The sequence below is a fragment of the Panthera onca genome, chromosome C1, assembly GCF_046562875.1.
Source record: "Panthera onca isolate mPanOnc1 chromosome C1, mPanOnc1 haplotype 2, whole genome shotgun sequence".
Taxonomy (NCBI): Eukaryota; Metazoa; Chordata; class Mammalia; order Carnivora; family Felidae; genus Panthera; species Panthera onca.
In genome coordinates this window covers 150,952,105-150,974,558 of record NC_138346.1, presented here as the reverse complement: position 1 = coordinate 150,974,558, position 22,454 = coordinate 150,952,105, and the positions used below count along the sequence as shown (strand labels likewise).

Below are 22,454 nucleotides of genomic sequence, written 5' to 3'. Positions count from 1 at the left end.
GTGATACTCTCAAATAGTACAAACTTGTCTAATTGTTCTTTCTTAGCCTCGACTTCTCCTTCTTACATGGAGTAAGTGAATACTATAAAGGTGTATCACCAATCTGTTTAAAAGTTTACTTTTCCCTTCATTATTTCATTACATTTCTAATTAAGGCAATAAACATTTTTTAATACCATCATTTTAGTAGGTGCTCTAGTGAGAAAAAACGTGCCTGGCCTTCAATACATACATTTGCTTTTAGAGAAATTACTTAGCAAATTCCAAACCAATCAAAAGACAAGAAGTCATCGAAAACCTATATGACATACAATAATATCAACATAAATACACTCAAGAATGAAAGTTGACCCTAACTATCTGTAAAATTATGCATGTAACCATATATCCAAAACATTCATCTCAGTGTTATAAGTTAAGGATTATACTAAATCAACAAAGCTGATTTTCAGTTGTGCCTCATAGGCACATGGGTATACTATTTTTTAATCTTACCTAGTATTCAAAATTATCCATATATAAGCCTGTCTAGAAAAAAATGTGCATTCTCTACAGCAATTTTATAATCATTGTACTGCAGAATTATCATCTATTTCTGTTTTGAACTGGCTTTGATGACTATGTTACATTGTTGGAACTTATACCAACAGATTATTTTTTTTAATTTCATTTATATTTTCCCAATCTATTAAACAGTTTTCTTTTCATTAAAAATATAAAAAAAAAGATGAATTTCCAATAGCAATATACACTTGACATGCAATTTTAAATACTATCTCTACCTACATTATTTTCCTCTGCTGTTATTTGATTCACTTGAAGGTCTTCTTTGAACAACTACAATATAAGCTTCTTGTGTAGTGTATATATTCTGCACTCTCAACAGCACTTCACATCTTCAAAATGTGGGTGGGCCTCGTCCAATCAATGGAGGGCCTTCAGAGTAAGCAGACTGAAGTCCCCCAAGAAGGGAAAGTCAGCCTCGGACTGTCTTTGGACTTGAGCTGCAACGTCAACTCTTCCCTAGGTCCACAGCTTGCCAAACTACCCTGCAGAGTTTGAACTTGTCAGCCTCCACAGTCACATAACCCAATTCATACTCATTCATTCTTTCTTTCCCTCTCCCCACTTCCATCCCTCTCAACCTCTCTTCATATATATATTATTGGTTCTGCTTCTCCAGAGAACCCTGACTACTACATTCATTATTCCATAGGGTCAGCTACATTTCATGAGACTAAAAATCCATTTGAAGATACACCTTCAGACAAGAAGTTTCTGGAAGAAAATATAGACCAACTTAAAGATAGCAGATTATCATACAGAGAATGAATGGGACACTGTATAAAGAACAAACTATGGGACCTATGTCTAGAATAGAAGTGAGGAAGTGAGTAGATAACACAGAGTACTCCATAATTACAACCATATTTCTGATTCTAAACCATACTGGTTTTTTTTTTAATTTTTTTTTTAACGTTTATTTTATTTTTGAGACAGAGAGCATACTGTTTTTTTTAACACTTAACAACATCTAAAATTGTGATGATCTTACAAGGTGGCAATCCTGACACAATTATCATATGCCTGCACATACACATCAAAATCTGCAGAATCCATGCCAGAAGTGGAGAGAAAACCCCAAACATAATAATGGAACACTCTTTTAAGAAATGTTGCATTGCCCTTTAAAAAAAGGTGGGGTGCCTGGGTGACTCAGTCAGTTAAGCATCCGACTCTTGATTTTCAGCTCACATCATGATCCCACACGGTTCATGAGTTTGAGCCCTATGTCAGGCTCCATGCTGACATGTGATTCTGCTTGTGATTCTCTCTCCCCCCACCTGACCCTCCCCCCACTCCTTCTCCCTCCATCTCTCTCTCTCTCTTAAAAAGAAAAAAAAAAAAAAAAAGGAAAAGGAAAAGAAAAAAAAAGAAATGTTGCATCACCAACTCTTCATGACACAGAGGATGAGGTTGTTCAGAAAAACATGGACAGTGAATAAAGAAGAGGTTCAAGTGTTTGTCTTTGAAAATGAAGTTTAAGGAATACCTTGATCAATTTATTTTACTTATATTTTCCTTTTTTGTACGCATAAAGTAATGAATGCTATTTTTAAAATTACCTTTCAAAGGCTCTTCCAACATGCATAAAGTTATACTAAGTAAGCATTGTTCCATAATTGAAATTGCAGAGGGTTTTTTTCCCAAGGAAATAAAACAACGTGTCTTACAACGAACATGGATTTAACTGTGATGAAAAATAATGGTATATTGGCCAAAAGACTTTGTACTGTATAGAACTGATGACAACTGCAACAACGTTTCAGGCCTTTACTATATGCCAGCAGTTCTCAAAATTAAATATGCACCAGAATCTCCTGGAGAGTCTGAATAAGATTGCTAGGCCCCAATCTGGTTCAAGGCAGCCCAACTCATAGAAGACCTCACTCTCCAGCAGGGCTGAGAATCTTCATGTACTCTCTGAACTGGGCACGACTGCCTCAGGGGCAAAGAGTTAAGCCTGCAAAGAAAGGACAACAGTACCTGCTCCTGCACAGGGCAAGGGGAAGTAATGAGTAAGTGATCCATGTCCAAATCCAATTCTGACACCAACAACCTGTGTGGTAACTGCATAAGGCACTGATATTTCCAGTTATTAATCTGAACAAAGAGAAAATGAAATTAAGAGCCCTTAGCTCTAAAATTCTAAAATCTTTGGCCTCAAAAAAATGAAAGAAAAGAAAAGAAGAAAAGAAAAAGAATAAAGAAGGATAATTTAGGGCATTTGTGATCTGGATAGGTTTACTACTCAGGCCTCGCTCCCAATAGAACTTCCAACATTCCCATTAAAATTGGACCCTGAATGCAAAACTTCCTATTTTGGGGTGGGGTGAGGAGTTCAGCAATTCTCCTCTCCCACAACAATGATAAAACTGCACAGAACTGTCAGAAAACCTCTTCAGGACCCTGCAAAATGTCCAACGGCATACAAGAAAGTTTTATTCAACAAAAACTACTGATACTGAGCTCTGGGTAAGAGCGGTGGAAGTGGCATTTGCGCCTGGAGCCGTCCCCATACACCACCACCCTCCACGCCCATCGGTGCAGCAGTTCCACCAGGGCTGAGAAGAGCATGAAAGGCACCAGTTCTGATGCATAGGGAACTGACCTGATTTGGAGCAAAGTGGGGGAAAGCACCATGCCCACAGGTATTGTCAAAAAGAAGGGCAAGCTCCATGGCAAATAATCAGAGACGACCAATATTACAGCTGTCATGGTTGCTACCCTGCCTAACATTACTGGGCCAGAAAAATACTAGAATCATGAGTACCTACCCTCCATCGCACCTAATCCCCAAATAAAGTTGCCTGCCCTTTCTTCTCTGCCCTCCTTACTCATCTCACCCACCCACTAAGAGGATAAGAATTTTAATATGAGATCCAAAGGCAAACAGATTATATCTGAATTCATGTTTTCCATGAAGACATTACTCACTTTGGCTATGAGGAAGCCAATTTTATCTACTAAGAAGTAGAACTAACAACGGGGTTCTAGTTAGGGGAGACTGTGAAGCAGCTGAGTTCCAAGAAGAGGTTTACAAACACTAATAGAAGTCAGCTAGGATACTGGCCTAGAAAATTATCATTTCTTTGGCCTCGTGACACTGAGGCTAGGGAACAGAGGTATTTTTCTCAACTCAGGCTTCCTCATGATTACCCCCCAACCCCCCCAGAAGTCCCAGCTGATGCTGTCAAAGAAAAACAAAACACTGACTCCATAATCTCAATCTGTAACACCGTCAAATGGAAGTTTCCTTCACCCAAAGAGACAGTAAGCTGTAGTGAGAAATATTAATAATGAACTTTAAAGTTATATAGTTAATTATAATAATTATACTTTATTTTTATATAATTTATCCTTCTTACTGACAAGAATGAGTTAAAGATAAGCAGATGTTTATTTTAATACGAAATCTATATTCTCAGAGCACCTGGGTTGCTCAGTCAGTTAAGTGTCCCACTCTTGATTTCGGCTAAGGTCATGATCTCACAATGGTGAGGTTGAACCCCCCCACCCCGCATTGGGGTCCTTGCTGGGCATGGACCCTGCTTAAGATTCTCTCTCTCTCCCTCTATGCTTCCCCTACTTGCGCACACGTGTGCTCTCTCTTTCAAAAAAAAAACAGCAAAAAATTAAAAAATCTATATTCTCTAAGAATATTCTTATCCATCATATCATAATGCAAAATAAGAAAAACTTACACAAAAGAGTACTTTTCCCTTGAATACAGAAACACCTTCTGAGCATTGTAGACACTCCATACATAAATACGTCTTGAATTAAATTCATAACTTTAAATAATTATTGCAAAAAATTTCTATTCAATTTTATTGTTTACAATTATGACCTAAAAGTAAACATGGATATTCTTAGAAATTTATCAAAAACATCCATTTAATCATACTTCATGTCAGTACTTTCCTGGTTACATTACTCAGGTTTACTGTCAGTAAAATGACCATGAAGTAATAAAGTAATCTGGTATATAAAATATTTAGGTTTCTAGCAAGGATGCAAATACACTAGAACAAGCTAGTCATGACAGACACTAGTTAAATTTCACAATTTACTCTCTAGGTAATACTGACTCCAATCAATGTTATTGATTTTTATATCAATAAATTTGAGGTGTTATTTACAAGTAATATCTCAGATAATACAAAATTAAACATATCACTTTTGTGGACATAAATTATCACGTTAAGAACAACCAATTGACTTTAGTACTGTTAACATTAGAAAACTTAGCAAAATAAATTAAAATCCCAACAACTGAAATCAAACTCAAAACAGTAAGTTTGCTTATTTTAAATAGCCTATAATTTTTTTCAGTCACTAAACAAAGTACTCTAGAAAGCAACTAAAAAGCGCAGCAAAAACCTGAAATATGTAATGCATTTATGCTCTTACTAATTCCACGTCTAGGAATCTACCTAATAAAATCACCCAAAATATTGATGGATTGTTCAGGAATCCATAATTAATATGTTGAGGAATACTAGTGAACAGGGATGTATATCAAGACATTATGTATACCTGTAACTGAAATCAACCTAAATGTATCCAACAGAGAAATTTAGTAAATTATGATTTGGCCAACAATGGGTTATTACATGGTCACTAAAATTGACTATGATGAACTTTTACTCATGTGGCAGGCACATTATTTGAGAAAGAATATGGATGATTCACAATAACTTAAATAATGTCATTTACTTTATCATGCATGAATGATACAATTGTAGAAGATCCACTTTAGTTTACTAAACCTAAACAAATAAACCTCAACTGGGATATTATATTCACCATCTATCTACCTTCCATGTCACATCACATCGCATTTGTTTTATGAAAGTTCAGTATATTTTAAAGCGAAGGTATGGAAATTATCAATCAGGAATCCAATGCCAAGATGAATTTTTCTAAACAGTAATAAAAACCTCTTAAAAGAAATCTATAAAATTGACTAATTCCAAAAGACACTGATTCTTAAGTAGTACACAAGCATTGTGAGCGTGGTTTACAATATTTTACATTTATTTTGGTACTTGGAATATTTGCTAAACTACCTCTGAAGTTAACACCTCTGGAGTAAATCAAAATGTAAACTAACTGATCCCAGATCCCAGGAATTCAAGCCAACACTCAGATCGTCAAGTAAAAATAGCTAGCAGTGAAGTTACAGTACAGGTTATATTTGTTTGAAGTGCTATTCACACCCCAAATCAGAGAAAATTAGGAACACGTAGTACATACTGAATTCATTAATTTTTTTTTTCCTTTTAGAGACAAATCAAAAGAAGGTAAAATCCTAGGACTCTTCTCCTAATCAAAGCAGGAGCACTGTGTTTTTTAAGTACTGATTTCAGTTTGGCCACGTCAGGTTTGAGGTCATCAACAGCATGTCCACAACACAGAAACTCCAGGACACAGTCAGAAATTAAAATAATTGCTAATCAAAGTAATAATAATGATAATGACATGTAGTTCTTCCCTTTCCTGCCTTTTACTGTGGGTATTATCCAAAAAATCTGTTTCAGTTTTGAGTTCCCCGGAAACAAACTCTGGAATGAGGATTACATAAAAGTAGTTTATTTAGAGAAGTGAAGGAAATACTGATGGAGCAGAGAAATGAGACAGGGAAAGGAAGGCAGCCAATAAAGGTTGTGTTACAAAGCCAGCTACACTGTGGGTGGCTGGAGTGTAATCCCCTAGGGAACTCTGAGAAGCAGGGTAAAATACAACCATTTCAAAGTTAACCCAATCATTTGTTGAGGGCTGCTATAGGGGTAGGGTGGGTATTAATTTCTTGGTACTTCCAGTCCTCCCGGGGGAGTGAGAGTGAGAGTTGGGGGAAGGCAGCCTGTACAGGCAAGGGGCCCCTAGTCCCATGGCTTCTAGAAAAGTCCTCAAACGCCCTAGGAAAAGAAATGTAGATATTGGCAGACAACTGGAAGTAGGAAGAGCATAATGAAGTGGTAAGGTGCCAGGGATATGGGCAAGGCACTGAGAGCTTCTACTCAAACAACTATCCCTAAATTACATTATTTGTGCCCAAGACTTCAATTATCACTTACTTGAGGATGGATCCACACATGCCCTTTAAATTCAACCAATAGATCATCTATGGCCTACCTATCATATAAAAACAAGTTAAAATATTAGCACTGGTTCTCAGCAAGGTCTGGGATCCAGTTTTATGTGGAGGATTTGAGAATGACAATCTGGTTTTGGTGGGTGGTACTAGGAGATTTGGTAGTGCACAGCAAGTATACTTTAATTGTTTATATTGTTTATTTGCATAGCAGGTATTCTACATTTACTTAGATTGGGTGTCTGTGGTGTGTGTGTGTGTGTGTGTGTGTATGTGTGTGTGTGCGCGTGCGTGCGCGTGCGTGTGTTTGATGGAGTTGATGTGGAATGGTCACATGCGGTTCACACCCACAGGATACCTCTCAGTGGCCCACAGCTGGAACCTTAATTGACTGTCAACTCTACTGCATTCCCTGAAGGGTGCCACACTCTTGGCTCTGTACCCCATCCCTGAATGCATCTTGTGGACCCTACAGTTTTACAGCCCACTCAGTCCTATCTTCTAGCTCTTCTAGTTCTAAGGTTTTGATGCCTCTGCCCCTCCAGTAAGAAACTTCCCATTCTAGTCCCCTGCAAAACCCATCAACAGTCCTAGACATCCTAAAATTAGAAGGTAAGAGAAAGACAAAAGAAGAGGTGGGATGAATGGATTTAGACCAGTTAGACCTCTAGTTCCTAACTCTCCATAGAACTCCAGATCCTATTGTCAAAGCTCTTCCCTCAGACATTTCATACTTACTGTCATTTTCTATCTCAAAATGAAAACAATCCCAACAAGGGCATTTGTCTACCAAAAGACCTAAACGAGAATGTTCACAGCAGCTTTAGTAATAATAGCCTAATACCAGAAACAAGCCAAATATCAATGTAAAAGGAATACATAAATCGTGGTATATTTATATGATGGAACTGCACAATACAAAAGAATTAACCATAGCTAATCACAACATGAATTTAACACAGCATAATGATGAGTGAAGAAAGCCAGGTACAAAAGAGTGTGTCCATATATTCTGTATGATTTCATTTACATGAGGTTCAAAAATGGGAAAAACTAAAACTGGACCACTTTCTTATACCATACACAAAAATAAATTCAAAATGGAATAAAGACCTAAATGTGAGACCTGAAACCATAAAAATCCTAGAAGAGGGGTGCCTGGGTAGCTCAGTCGGTTGAGTGTCCGACTTCAGCTCAGGTCATGATCTCACAGTCCATGAGTTTGAGCCCCACATCGGGCTCTGGGCTGACAGCTCAGGGCCTGGAGCCTGCTTCGGATTCTGTGTCTCCCTCTCTCTCTGTCCCTCTCCTGCTCATGCTCTGTCTCAAAAATAAATAAAAACATTTAAAAATTTTCAAAAAAAAAAATCCTAGAAGAGAACACAGGCAGTAATTTCTCTCACACTGGCCATAGCAATACTTTTCTAGATATGTCTCCTGAGCCAAGGGAAATAAAAGCAAAAATAAACTATTGAGACTACATCAAAATAAAAAGCTTCTGCACAGCAAAGGAAACAATCAACAAAACTAAAAGGCCACTTACAGAATGGGAAAAGATATTTGCAAATGATAAAGGGTTAGCATCCAAAGTATATGAAGAACTTACACAAATCAATACCCCAAAATCAAATAATCCAATTTAAAAATGGGCAGAAGACATGAACAGACATTTCTCCACAGAAGACATCCAGATGGTCAACACATACATGAAAAGATGTTCAATATCACTTATTATCAGGGAAATGCAAATTAAAACTACAATGAGATATCACCTCATACCTGTCAGAATGGAAAAAACAAAACAAAACAAAACAAAACAAGAAACAATAAGTGTCAGTGAGGATGTGGAGAAAAAGGAACTGTTTTGAACTGTTGGTGGGAATGCAAACTGATGCAGCCACTGGGGAAAACAGTATGAAGTTTCCTCAAAAAGTTAAAAATAGGGGCACCTGGGCAGCTCAGCTGGTTAAGCATCAGGCTCTTGATTTCAGCTCAGGTCATGATCTCATGGTTGGTGGGATCAAGCCCCACATTGAGCTCTGCGCTGACAGTGCGGAGTTTGCTTGGGATTCTCTCTCTCTGCCCCTCCCCCACTCATGTTCACGCTCTCTCGCTCTCTCTCTCAAACATTTTTTAAAAGTTAAAAATAGAACTACCCTACAATCCAGTAATTGCACTACTGGGTATTTATCCAAAAAAACACAAAAACATAATTCAAAGGGATACATGCACCCCTATGTTTATTGTAGCATTATTTACAATAACCAAGTTATAGAAGCAGCCCAAGTATCCATCAATAGATGAATGGATAAAAAAGATGTGGGGTGTGTGTGTGTGTGTGTGTGTGTGTGTGTGTGTGTGTATAATGGGTGGAATGTTATTCAGCCATAAAAAAGAATGAAATATTACCATTTGCAGCAACACAGATGGAGCCAGACAGTATAACAATATGTGAATAAGCCAGCCAAAGAGAGACAAATATCATATGATTTCACCTATATATGGAACATAAGAAACAAAATAAATGAGCAAAGGGAAAAAAGAGAAAGAGATAAGCTAAGAAACAGACTCAACTATAGAGGACAAACTGATGGTTACCAAAAGGCAGAGGGCTGGAAGGATGGGTGAAATAGGTAATGGGGATTAAGGAATGCACCTGTCATGATGAGTACTGGGTGATGTACAGAATTGTTAAATCACTGTATTATGCACTTGAGACTAATATAACACTGTATGTCAACATACTGGAATTAAAGGAAAAAAAGAACAGTAAAAACTAAGTCTAAAGTGATAGAAGTCAGAACAAAGGCCAAGTCTAGGCAGGATTCGGGATCATTGATTGAGAATAGTCATGAGGGAACATTCTGGGATGCTAGAAATGTTCCATATCTTGACCTGGGTGATGTTTACTAAATGTATACATACTTAAAATTCCATCAAGCTGTACCCTTAGGATCTGCGAAGTTTATATATGTTACATACATTTTTGTGTGTCTGTGACCTCAAGTTTTAGAAAGGTAGCAATACATAATCATCAGAAATCGGAGGATGAAGAGATTCCAGGGTCACAGAATTCAAAGGAGAACAAGACTTGCAAAAAGATACAGTATAGGCAATCATATGAGTACTACAGAAGGAAAGATCCAAAAAGAAAAAGGTCAAGAAGTAGTCATTTATTAGGAAAGTGGAGGTCATGACTATTTTGAGGATAGCAACAGAAAAAGTCAGATTACCATGGGTTTACTAGACAGGAAGAGGAGATGACCTTCAAAAAATAGTAACGGGGAAAAAAAGATGGTGTGTAGTTTAACAGAAAGAAGGTCTACAGGTAAGTTTTGGGTTTTCTTGGTTTTTGGTTTTTGTTTTAGTGGGCAGAAAAAAACTCAAATATGTTTGAGAGCCAGTGAGTTAAAAATAATTTCCTAGACATGAGTTTCAGGTTAGTTCACCAAAAAAGCAATCTGCATGCAATTTTGAAGGCAGAAGTAAAGCAACAGCCACTATGCTCTCAAAGTCAGCGTAAGGCACCACGCACTGCCGGAGCTTGTGCGTGTCGACACCGACGTGCTTGCTCCCCTTGTGGACGGCGGAAAGCATCTGAGCCTGCAGCTCCTCCAGCTCCTGCCGGATCTTCTTCAGTTTCCTGAATCCTGGCACACCTAGCCTCCTGTGCCAGGCACATGTGAGGCTCCATATCAAAGAACACCAGCTCTTCCTGGAGATCACCCCCACCGTCAAGACTGGAGGGGGCAGGAATCAGCAACAGGCTCTAGTTTGTGCTTATGGGCTCCAATTTATTCTAGTGGGTTCTAGTTCACGTCCAGTTGTTCTTTCTGATTGCCAGCTCTGCTGACCTACCACCAGATACAAGATACAAGCCCTCTGTAAACTTCCTATCTCTATCATAAATGTCTTATTCCATATCCCTTTTAGTGATTCTGCTTCCCTGATGGGAGGAACCCTTAACAGATACAAGTGCCTACCAGCCTGCCTATCTTTCCAGCCTGATTCTCAGCCACTCTCAGTGTCGCAACCACCCGCTGCATATTCCCACTACATAGACTTTATACATGCTATTCTTTTTGACTGGACTCCACCCCCATCTGTTCCTGGCCTTTGCCTCGTGACAGCCCAACTTCCCTGATGTTATTCTCACAGCATTAGGTACCTTTCCTTCATAGCACTTATTGTAGTAATTATACATTATTTTTCAAGTTTATTTATTTGAGAGAGACAGAGAAAGCGGGGAAGGGGCAGAGAGAGAGAGAGAATCCCAAACAGGCTCTGCACTGTCAGCGCGGAGCCCAACGCAGGGCTTAACACGGGGCTCGAACTCACAAGCCGTGAGGTCATGACCTGAGCTGACATCAAGAGTCAGACGCTTACCCGACTGAGCCACCCAGGCACCCCAATTATGCATTATTTTTAATTAATCTAATCAGGCTATAAACTTGCAAAGAACAGGGGTTTTGTTTGACTCTGCTCACAGGTGTATTCCAAGAACCTAAAAAAGCACCTGGGACAAGGTAAACTCTCAGTAAATATTTGTTGAATAAGTGAATGAAGCTCTGTGCCAAGCACTATGCTAAATACATTATGTAGGTCACCCTTGTATAATTACATGATACAAAAACACTATTATCATTCCCATTTTGCATATGAATAGATGAAGTTACATTGCCACAAGTGGTAAGACTCCTGTCCTTCCATTTATGTGCAGAGAACAGTTTTACTCAGGCATTCACACTCTTAATCCCTTTGCCCTTCACAACACCATAAGACCGGTTTAATAGGATTGTTTATTTTTTCATTTGACAAATGAAGAAACTGATATTTAAGAAGTTAGTTAACTTGCTTAAGGCCATGCAAAATACCAGTTACAACTAGAACACAGATCCAGCACCAAGTTCATTGCTTTTTTAACATTTTTTTTAATGTTTAATTATTTTTGAGTGAGAGAGAGAGAGAGAGAGAGAGAGAGAGACATAGTGCAAGTGGGGGAAGAGCACACAGAGAGGGAGACACAGGATGTGAAGCAGTCTCCAGGCTCCAAGCTGTGAGCACAGAGCCAGACACGGGGCTCAAACTCACAAACCTGGATATCACGACCTGAGCCAAAGTCTGACGCCCAACTGAGCCACCAAGGCACCCCTCATTGCTTTTTTAAAACCTTGATCCCTCTACTTCCCTGCAACCAGGCCCCAAATTTATCCCTCTACTGCTATCCACATTCAGATTCACCAAATCTCTCCTTTCAAGATGGACTTGCACAGTAAACTCTCAATCAGCACTACCTTCATTTTAGAAATGAATAAAGTTGAGAACAGACACAGCAGAGCACCTTAAACAACACATAGTTGTATGCTAATGACCAACAAAGCCATGGTTTATTTTTTATTAGCATCATTTTAACACATCTCAAGCTCGTAATAAAAGGGAACGGGGGAATATGGATGCAGTTAATTTTTCCGAAAGGGAAATGAAGGAAGGAAAAAGAAAGAGAAAAAGTAAGGAAGGAAAGAGGAAAGAAGAAGGTGGGAGGGAAGGGTGGAAAGTTAAATTTTTCTTCCTAGCAAAATCAAGCCAGCTTTTTCAGCCACATAGGAAATATGATTTCATTACCCTCTACAAAACATGCTTAGTCATTAATCCTAAGTAAATCTCATGGCCTCTGACATAAAACCTATCCATGTGACACATTCTATATTTCAATTTTCAATCACAAGAGGTTCTTATAGTTCCACAATGTCAGAGGAGATAATTTGAGAGTGATGACAGCAGAATAAGACGACAAGGCGGATAATCACATTGACGACACATGCCAGTCTTCATAAAATTCAACTCCATGGTTTAGATACTTCTCACAAACTCTAGAATCCAATCCAAGGGAATTATCCCTAGCTTGGTTCTTATCATATTGGAATGCTCTGGAAAAAAATAATCCTTCATTCAAAACCTACACTCAGAAAATGTTCCTCCATTCTCTAATATTTTACCTCCAAACTGTTCTATTGCTTTTGAGTGAATTTAATCTTGTGTCTTACAAAGGCTAACAAAAGCATAGGATTAAACATTTCTTTAGGGCTTAAAATTCTTTAATTTTCTTAATATCCTTAATAGAAAAGTTTCTTAAGTTAAATTATCTGTAAAACCTCAAAAACCTAATTTCTCCTTCTACATACAATCAGACACTTCAACTTTAAATATCTAATTTCAACTTTGAATATATGATGCCTGTTGGTTTTTTAAGCATCTCATTTTTAGGTGCACTAACAAGCAGAAATACAAATGTTTATTCTCAGTCACAAAACTTAAAGTTCTCATTTGGTTGTTTGTTTTTATTTATTTTGAGAGAGAGAGAAAGCACAAGTTGGAAAGGGTCAGAGAGAGAGAACAGAGAGAGAATCCCAAGCAAGGCTCTGCACTGCCAGCACAGACCCCAAGGGGCTCAAACTCAGGAGCTATGAGATCATGACCTGAGCCAAAGTCAGGCTCAATCAACTGAGCCACCCAGACGCTCCAAAACTTAGGTCCTTAACTTCCTTTGCAAATATCTGATTCTACCATAGCACATTTTTGCATTATGCATTTTTGTAAGTCACTAGCACTAGACAATGAGTAACATGTACTAAATACTTAATAAGCACCAGATACTATTCTAATAACATAACATCTATTAACTCATTTAAATGTAGAACTATAGGTATCCTACAAATGATTTAATAATTAATAGGTTGAAAGAAAATACACAAAGGAAAAGGTAAAATAAGCCTGCATTTCATCTAAGCAAAGCTGATGTAGCAATTTACAAATCTATTTACTGGACAGAGGAAATGGTTTGTTGTTATCTGAAAATATACTAAATGTAAAGAACACATACACCCATGAAAAAAAGAATACATACAATGGAAAATATAGTTCTTGCTAATAAACACATAAAAAAATGTTCTTGTCATCATGACATTAAGCCTAACAGATTTGGGTGTCAAGTGTATAATAACATGGCAGAAGCATTTGTAGGTTAATACTCACTTCTTTGTACAATCTAGAAAATATATACCAGATACAATACACTATGTAACGTCAATATACTTCTGCTAAAATTAGGATTGTTACATATTTGAGGTATTATTTATCTGTAACAAATTAATTTGTTCTATCTGCCCTGTAAGTCACTCTGTAAAGTTTAAACTTTAATCTAAAATGATTTTAAAGTATTCAATCTATATTATTGAGGCTGTTCAATGAAAGCTAACTCCATAACTCATTGAAATAATTATGTGGGTAACTAAGCTCCTGATAAAAGTAGCCATTTCCTGTCTAATAAGCAGTGCTCTCCCTTTTTGTGTCAGCCATATGGTAATCTATTATTTGGCAGAACAATAACAAAAACAAAACGCAGTGTTTTCTACATGATACGAAATGTGTTTGTTAGCACATTGCCTAAAACATAGTAGGCACCACAAAAAAAGTTAGCTATTCATAATTGTTGGTATTATTCACCAAGGAAACCAGACATGATCCAAATGCTTTCTGTGTTCCACACATTGCATTATATAGCCTTCACAGTGAGGCATTTCAACATAGGCTGCACCAGAGGAGTTTTAAAAAATATCAATGCCTGTAAAATACTCAGGAATAAACTTAACTGAGATGTGAAAGACCGAAAACTACAAAACGTTGAGGAAAGAAATTAAAGAAGACACAAACAAATGGAAAGAATCCCATGTTTATATACTGGAAGAATTAATACAGTTAAAATGTCCATACAACCCAAAATTATTTACAGATTCAGTGCAATCCCTATCAAAATCCCAAAGGCACCTCTTTTTCAGAAATAGAAAAATCCATCCTAAAATGCATATGAAATTATAAAGGACCCAAAAAAACCAAAACAATTTTGAGAAAGAACAAGAAACCTGAAGACACCATACCTCCTGACTTCAAAAGACATTACAAACTTAATACTAATTAAAACAGTATGATATTGGCATAAAGATGGACATATAGACCAATGGAACATTAGAAAATCCAGAAACAAAGCCATGTAAATACAGCAAACTTATCTTCAACAAGAATTCCAAGAATAAACGATGGGAAGGGATAGTCTCTTCAACAAATAGTGTTGGGAAAACTAGCCACGTGTAAAAGAATGAAATTGGATGCTTATCTTACACAATACATTAAAAATCAACTCAAGATGGGTTAAAGACTTAAATGTAAGACCTGAAACTGTAAAATTCCTAAAAGAAAACAGAGGGGAAATTCTTCATGACAGCGGTCTTGGCAATAATTTCTTGGATATGACACCAACAGCACAGGCAACCAAAGCAAAGATAGACAAGTGGGACTCCATCAAAGTAAAAAGCTTTTGCACAGCAAATGAAACAATCAAAAAAAAAAAAAAGTGAAAAGACAACCTACTGGATGAGAGAAAATATTTGCAAACCATGTATCTAATAAGGGTTTATTATCCAAATATATAAGAAACTCCTTCAACTCAAAAGCAACAAACAAACAAACGATTTAAAAATGAGCAAAGGAGTTGAATAGGCATTTCTCCAAAGAATGTGCAAATGGCCAACAGGTATATGAAAAGTTGCTCAACATCACTAATTATCAGAGAAATGCAAATGAAAGCCACAAAGAAATATCATCTCACACGCATCAGAATGGCTACTATCAAAAAAAGAAAAACCAAAGGATAGCCAATGTTGATGAGGATGAGAAGCTGGAATTCTTGCATGCTGTTAGGGGCATATAAAATGGTATAGCCACTGGGAAAAACAGTAGGCAGGTTCCTCAAAAAGTTAAAAAAAGAACTACCCCATGATCCAGCAATCCCACTTCTGGGTATTTATCTAAAATAATTTAAATCAGAGTTATATAACATTATACTATACGTTAATTAACTGGAATTAAAATTTTAAAAATTAAAATAAATCAAGGTTACAAAGAGATACATGCACTCCCATGTTCATTGCAGCATGATTCACAATAGCCAAGATGTGGAAACAACCTATATGTCCATCAGTGGATGAGCAGACAAAAAGAATGTGGTGCATACATACAATGGAATATTATTCAGCTTTAAAAAAGATAAAAATCCTGCCATATATGTCAATACGAATGAACTTTGAGGACATCATGTTACATGAAATAATCCAGTCACAGAAGTAAAAATATTGCACAGTACCATTTTTATGAAGTATCTAAAAAAGTCAGACAAGTAGAAACACAAAATAAAATGGTAGCTGCCAAGACCCGGAGGGAGGGTATTTGGAAAGCTGCTATTCAAAGAGCATTAAGTTTCAAAAGAGAAAAACAAATACTGATGCCTGGGTCCCAGCCCCAAACGTTCCAATTTAATTGGTTTAGGATGCAACCTGGGCATAGAAATTTGTTAAATCTCCCATGTGATTTAAATGTACAGCCAAATTTGACAACTGCTGTTATTACTGTTTATTTATTTTTGAGAGAGAGAGACACAGACTATGAGCAGGGGAAGGGCAGAGAGAGAGGGAGACACAGAATCTGAAGCAGGCTCCAGGCTCCGAGCTGTCAGCACAGAGCCCAACGCAGGGCTTGAACTCACAAACCGCGAGATTATGACCTGAGCCAAAGTCAAACACTTAACCGATTGAGCCACCCAGGCACTCCAACTGCTGTTTAAAGAGATACGTTATTTCATTTAGTCCTTATGGATTACTTTACTAATTCCATTTTATAGAACAGAAAACTGAGACTCAGAGAGATACAGTCAGTAACTTGCCAAAGACTTGGAGAGAACTGTTCAACTCTCAAAACCTTTCTTTGCACAATACCATGTTGCCTTCTGAACTGCAAATATCCCAAAGCCATCAGTATGTTTCTTACAATTTTCAAACTCTGCTGAGAAAAAAGTCAAATAGTTCCTTTGCAAATCTGCATATTGGTTTTGAAAGGGCCTCCCATGAATTCTGAGCTTTGGTATTTGTTTTTATTTTGCTTTCAAAAATGAACCTTGAGACCCACAGAGGCTCATGAAATCAATTTAGTGACATTCAGTAAGCAGTTTTTAAATTTTTTTTTAATGTTTATCTATTTTACAGGGAGAGAGAGAGAGAGAGAGAGAGAGAGAGAGAGAGAGAGAGAGAAAACAAAGCATGAGCAGGGGAGGGGCAGAGAGAGATGAAGACACAGAATCTGAAGCAGGCTCCAGACTCCAAGCTGTCAGCACAGAGCCCAACGCAGGACTTGAACTCATGAGCTGTGAGATCATGACCTGAGCTGAAGTCAGATGCTAAACCGACTGAGCCACACAGGTGCCCCTCAGTAAACATTTTTAAATGAAATAACAGAAGAGATAAAAATATAACAGTGCCAGATTGCATTGCATGCAATAGTATTAACTGTAAGTACTGAGTCTAGAAACTTTTATTTCTATCTGTGTGTGTGTGTGTGTGTGCGTGTGTGTGTGTGTGTGCGTGTGTGTATGCTATGGCAAGTAGTAAACGGTATTTCTTACCATGAGTTGCAGCCAAATATGTTTGAAAGTTATTGTAGGTAGGGATAAAATTACAGGATAAAAATACAATCCTGAAATAGTTATTCATTTTCTGATTTGCGTCCATTTACTTATGTTGTTCTTTAATCCTAGAACATCTTCCTTCACTACCCAGCATTCAAATACAGCTTAGTTGTCCCTCTTTGCCTTCTATCTCCTAAATGGAATTAATGGTTCTTTGGCGCATCACCACTGTTACAACATCTACTACACTGTATCATATTTTTAAAGTATTTGATTTAAAGTTCTTTGTTGGAAAGGGCAGTGTCTCTCATTCTCAGAAATATGAACACAGAGCCTGATACATAGTGAAGCTTAGTACTTTTTACAGTTAGGGACAGCAGCTATCTATTATTTTACTTGTGAAATTTTGGAGATACAGAACTAAGAATGAATCTTAATTTTCTTTCTGAATAATCACAAATTAGCATCAGAGGTACTTTAATATCTGGTTTATCCACACCTGGTCTAGATGATATTCTTGTCTGCCAAAGCCTACATCAAAAAAGAAGGAGGACAAACTCTGAAACTGACTCTAATGGATTAGCTTACATGGTTTATACCAGTCTACTCTCTTACCTATTTTAATATTAAATCACCTTCTCTAATTCCTGTTTCTATACTTGCAATAAAATGAAATGATATGAAAATAGATTTATGAACACTCACCAAATAAAATACCCTAAATAAGTTGTGGTTCGTTCCCATTTTATGAATGGTAATAGGGAAAAAACATTTTTACTCAAATGCCAATCCAAAGGAAACAAAAAACCATTTACTGTCTCTTGATCTTAACTTCTGAACTCCATCGTAGTCTTTTTATCACCTATGTTCATCTAAATAAAGGCATTTTCTCAGGTCTTTCCCATTTCTTTATTGAAATATTGGAACCATGTAATTATTCAAAAAAGTATTTTGAAAATATATATAATATGTAAAATATGTAAATATATGTATACAAATACACAAAAATATGGTTTTAATATTTTATATTCCTGACCAGCCAAAAGTCGAATATTATCACAGTAATCTGAATAATCAAGACGTTTAACAGATACCATTCGCTAGATCTAGTAAGTACCAGGTAGTATGGAAACAACATATAAATTTAAATAAACTAGAACTAAAGTTTATTTACCATTAGAAAAAAATAATTTAAAATGATAATAAGATAGAAATGAAAATTAAAATTGGAAGAATGCCAGAGAGCATGCTCCATAAAAATCTATTTCAGGAATCCATTTAAAAAATTCTGCCAGTCTTTCTGCAAAGTTAGCCTTCAATTTTTGTAGTTATAAATTTATGCAATCTTAAAATGTGAAAAAGAAAACCACATACCATTTCTTTGTTTCAAATTGTTGGCCCAAATCAAGTGGCTCAGCGATCTTCTACATTATGCATCTTCATGTAACATTATGGGCCCAACTATTAGAGTCAAAAGCCAGCCACGGCTGGAGCTGACTGCCAGACAGCATCGCTGATTCATCTCAGGAAGAAAAGGCTGCAGCATCCACAGTTCTGATGATGTCCAAAGAGGGTAAAGAATTGGTCATAAGCCAAGAATTTCCTCTTGGAGCATAAACAGAAGGACTGTAAGTAGACATAGCTTACAGCTTGCTACATTTGAATCTTAATTCAAATGTGGTGCTTTGGAGGCCAAAAAAAAAAAAAAAAAAAAAAAAAGGCGTGGGGGGCGCTACAGAGTAATAATTTCCAAAGCCATACTGTGACCCTAAGATTGGACAGCTTAGGTATGTTTTTAGGATACAACGATGTTTTCCTTATTCATTTAATTCCACTAACAAGAGTTATGTGACTATTTCACCTATTCTACACTAAATATTTAAGTTGGTACTTTTTAAAAAATTTTTCTTTAATGTTATTTATTTTTGAGAGAGAGAGAGACAGAGAGAGAGAGAGAGAGAGCATGAGCAGGGGAGGGGAAGAGAGAGAGGGAGACACAGAATCTGAAGCAGGCTCCAGGCTCTGAACTGTCAGCACAGAGCCCAACGCGGGGCTTGAACTCATGAACCAAGAGATGATGACCCCAGCCAAAGTCAGACGTTTAACCGACTGGGCCACCCAGGGGCCCCTAGGTTTGTACTTTAAATATAACTCCCTCTAGGAAGCCTATAACAAAATAATTTCTTATTTCTTCATTTTAGTGCATTAGATTTCATATAATATTTATCTCATCCACCAAATATATACTTAAATATCATAGGGTTAAAATAATAACCCTTCATCTATTATGGAATATGAGGCAAACTGCATAAGCAGACCATCAGGATAAAAATGATGTGAACACTAGTCAGAAAGGGAGATTGAGTTACAAATGTGCTGGTGGGGAGGGGGGGTGGAGGGTGCTATATGAACCAAAGAAGCTTTCTTTCTCAGCTTCCCAGTCCATTTAGCTGGCTCCTCAGAGAAATTAAAGGATGCAACCTAACAAAGGGACCCTAAACCAGAACCACATCCAAAACTCAAATGAGACACATAAATTATAGTCACAAAGAAAGGGAGGGAGGAAGGAAGGAAGGGACAGAGGGAGCGAGGGAGGGAGGGAAAGAAAGGGAGAGAGAGGAAGGAAGGAAGGAAGGAAGGAAGGAAGGAAGGAAGGAAGGAGAGAAGGAAGGAAGGTAGGTGTCCCCCTTGGTTGTCCCTCTTAATCACCCTCTAAAATGGTATATTGGAGATTTTACATATTATAAAGAAGAAATGCTCTTTGCCAAAAATCAAGCACTCATCTAGCTTTCCTATGAGACACTACAAATATGATGATGAAAGCAAGATTAATAAATAATTAGCACAAATCTAATCTTTCAATCTTGCAAAACTTCTTTGCAGTTGACTTTTGTAATTCATTTTATAACCCATTTTTTGAAGACTTTAAATTTTTTTTTTAACATTTATTTATTTTTGAGAGACAGAGAGAGACAGGGCATGGGACAGGCAGAGAGAGACGGAGACACAGAATCTGAAACAGGCTCCAGGCTCTGAGCTGTCAGCACAGAGCCTGATGCGGAACTCGAACTCATGAAACGTGAGGTCATGACCTGAGCCGAAGTCGGATGTTTAATCAACTGAGCCACCCAGGCACCCCTTAAGGATCAGTTTAAATCAAGAGTATACCAGAAGGCATTCCAATAAAGCAAGAGCTGTTTTCATATTTGCAGAAGTAGTAAGTGAGAATTAAAATTTATTGTATTATAATATATAACAGTATATATTAGTAATTAGTTGTTAATAATTAATAATTACATAATCAGTAAGACTACATTATATTATTTATATTATAAATAAATGATTATTCATTTAAACCCAGAAATTCTAATCTGGCAATGATGAAAATGGAAATTTCTAATATGAAAGACATTTAGCTATGTTATTACCAAATTAGTTGCTTATAATTTCAAAACAGTTATGGGGCCTAGGGTATAAACTTGATTCTAAATTCATTTGTTAGTTCAACACATATTAAAAGTACCTAATTGGCTCTGAACTTAAGACCATGACTTTCCTACTAAATTAGTTTTGACAAGAAAGATCTGGGCCCTTCATTATCTTGTAAGCCCCAGGAAGCAGAGAGGAGAACGTGCTGTACCCTCAGCAGCCTGCAGACATGGCAGTGAATCTAAGTTAGTCCTCTGTGGGTAGCCCCAAAAGGCTTTTAATGATGTGGAAAATATATACAGATTGTAGGCTTAAGGCATTCTCAGGGGATTACTACTGACAGAAAATTCTACTCTAGCAAAGATTCAGATTTTAAAAAATCAAACACCTATTATCTTGTTCTGAGAGTTGCCTTTAAAAGACCACTAAGGAAGCAAACTAACCTTCTGGATGCTTGCACACTTACTACAAACTAATTCTACTGCTCTGTTCATAAAGTCTAGGGCCTAATTCAACTTCTACTAACTGAGAATTTACCAAACCCCAACCATTTGGTTTCAGCCTCCCTCAATAGAGATTTGACTGGTGGTTTAAAAAACACTCTAGACAAAATATTTTGGTCTGAGGAAAAAAAAAAAATTAACATTTCTCTGTAAGAGAGGTGGAAGTGGTAGCTGAACCTCTTTTATGTGTACAGAAGGCTGTGCTTAGACGGGCATTTGGAGCCAAATTCCGTGTCACAAGTTTGCGACTTCCATCACCCACTTGTGTGTGTTGGAACAAATGTCAAATTAACTTTGGAGGAAGTTTTAAAACTAGTCTAGAGTCATTCCTTTCATCTACTTCAGTGCAGGGCTGCATGGCCTTCTGTTTAGGTACCATATATTAGGTAAACTCCCATCACTCAGCCCAGCAGGCTCCCCAATCATGGCATTCTTTGGCCAAAAACAAATAATTTGAGGGAATAAAACCTCAATTGCATCACCCCTCAAAATCTCAGCTAAGAAAAATGGTATGTATGAAGGAATTCTGAAAAGATATGAAGAACCTTCATTCTTTGAGCCACTGTAATGGCCATTCCCTAGATTAAGCCAGATTGTCAGAGTTGTGTGCCTGGCCACACCACACTGCTGGTCACGGCCACCCTAACAGAGCTTCTTTAGGAAGAACGCTTATTCATTGAGCACATACAATCTTTACCTACATCACAATGCTCTCAAGGTAGATGTTATTCTCATATTAGAGAAGAAAATAATCAGGTCTTGCAAGGTTATTTCTCCCAGAGACACAGAGCCACACAATGGGCCTAGATGAAGGACCCAATAGCCCAAAGAATCCTGCTGACTTTCAGTGTAAGGCTGGCTGTTGAGGACATTTTGCATTATGCTATACTGAATCCACTTTAAAAAAAAAAAAAAAAAAAAAAAAAATATATATATATATATATATATATATATATATATATATATATATATCAGAAACTTCATTCTGGATTCTAGACAGGAAAAACTTTGCTCCTCTTAGGCAATTGGTCTGCTCCTCTCATAAATGAGCTTCTCAATCATTAAATCTTTCATGTTTTCCTCTTTGCCTGGAAGTTAGAAATTTTGGAATTAAATGTGTGCCCAGTTCTAATAAACATACCAGAGTTCAGGATTTTGTGAGCTAATGTTTCCCCTAGCTCATTTCATCTCACTTTTTTCTTCACCGATATTCTCAGGTTCTTTTTCATCTCATCTTACATTACAGCCTATTACAAACTATGTACCTTCAAATGGCATTTACCAAAATCTTGCAAAAATTTGTCAAGTTGTACATTTTACTATATATAAATTAAACTTTAAAAAGTAGTGAAGT

At 37.1% G+C, this 22,454-nt stretch overlaps 1 protein-coding gene across 6 annotated transcripts in view; it reads right to left on the bottom strand.

Moving 5' to 3' along the window:
- Positions 1 to 22,454, bottom strand: part of TTLL7 (tubulin tyrosine ligase like 7) — a 139,348-nt gene that overhangs the window by 105,561 nt on the left and 11,333 nt on the right. Inside the window, exon 1 of one of the 6 annotated variants that reach the window (XM_060624328.3) lies at positions 18,543 to 18,562. The exons of the other annotated variants lie outside the window; for them this stretch is intronic. The gene's annotated coding sequence lies outside the window, so the exon portion shown is untranslated. Of the gene's footprint in view, positions 1 to 18,542; positions 18,563 to 22,454 lie in introns of those variants that run through there. 6 annotated transcript variants of the gene reach the window in all.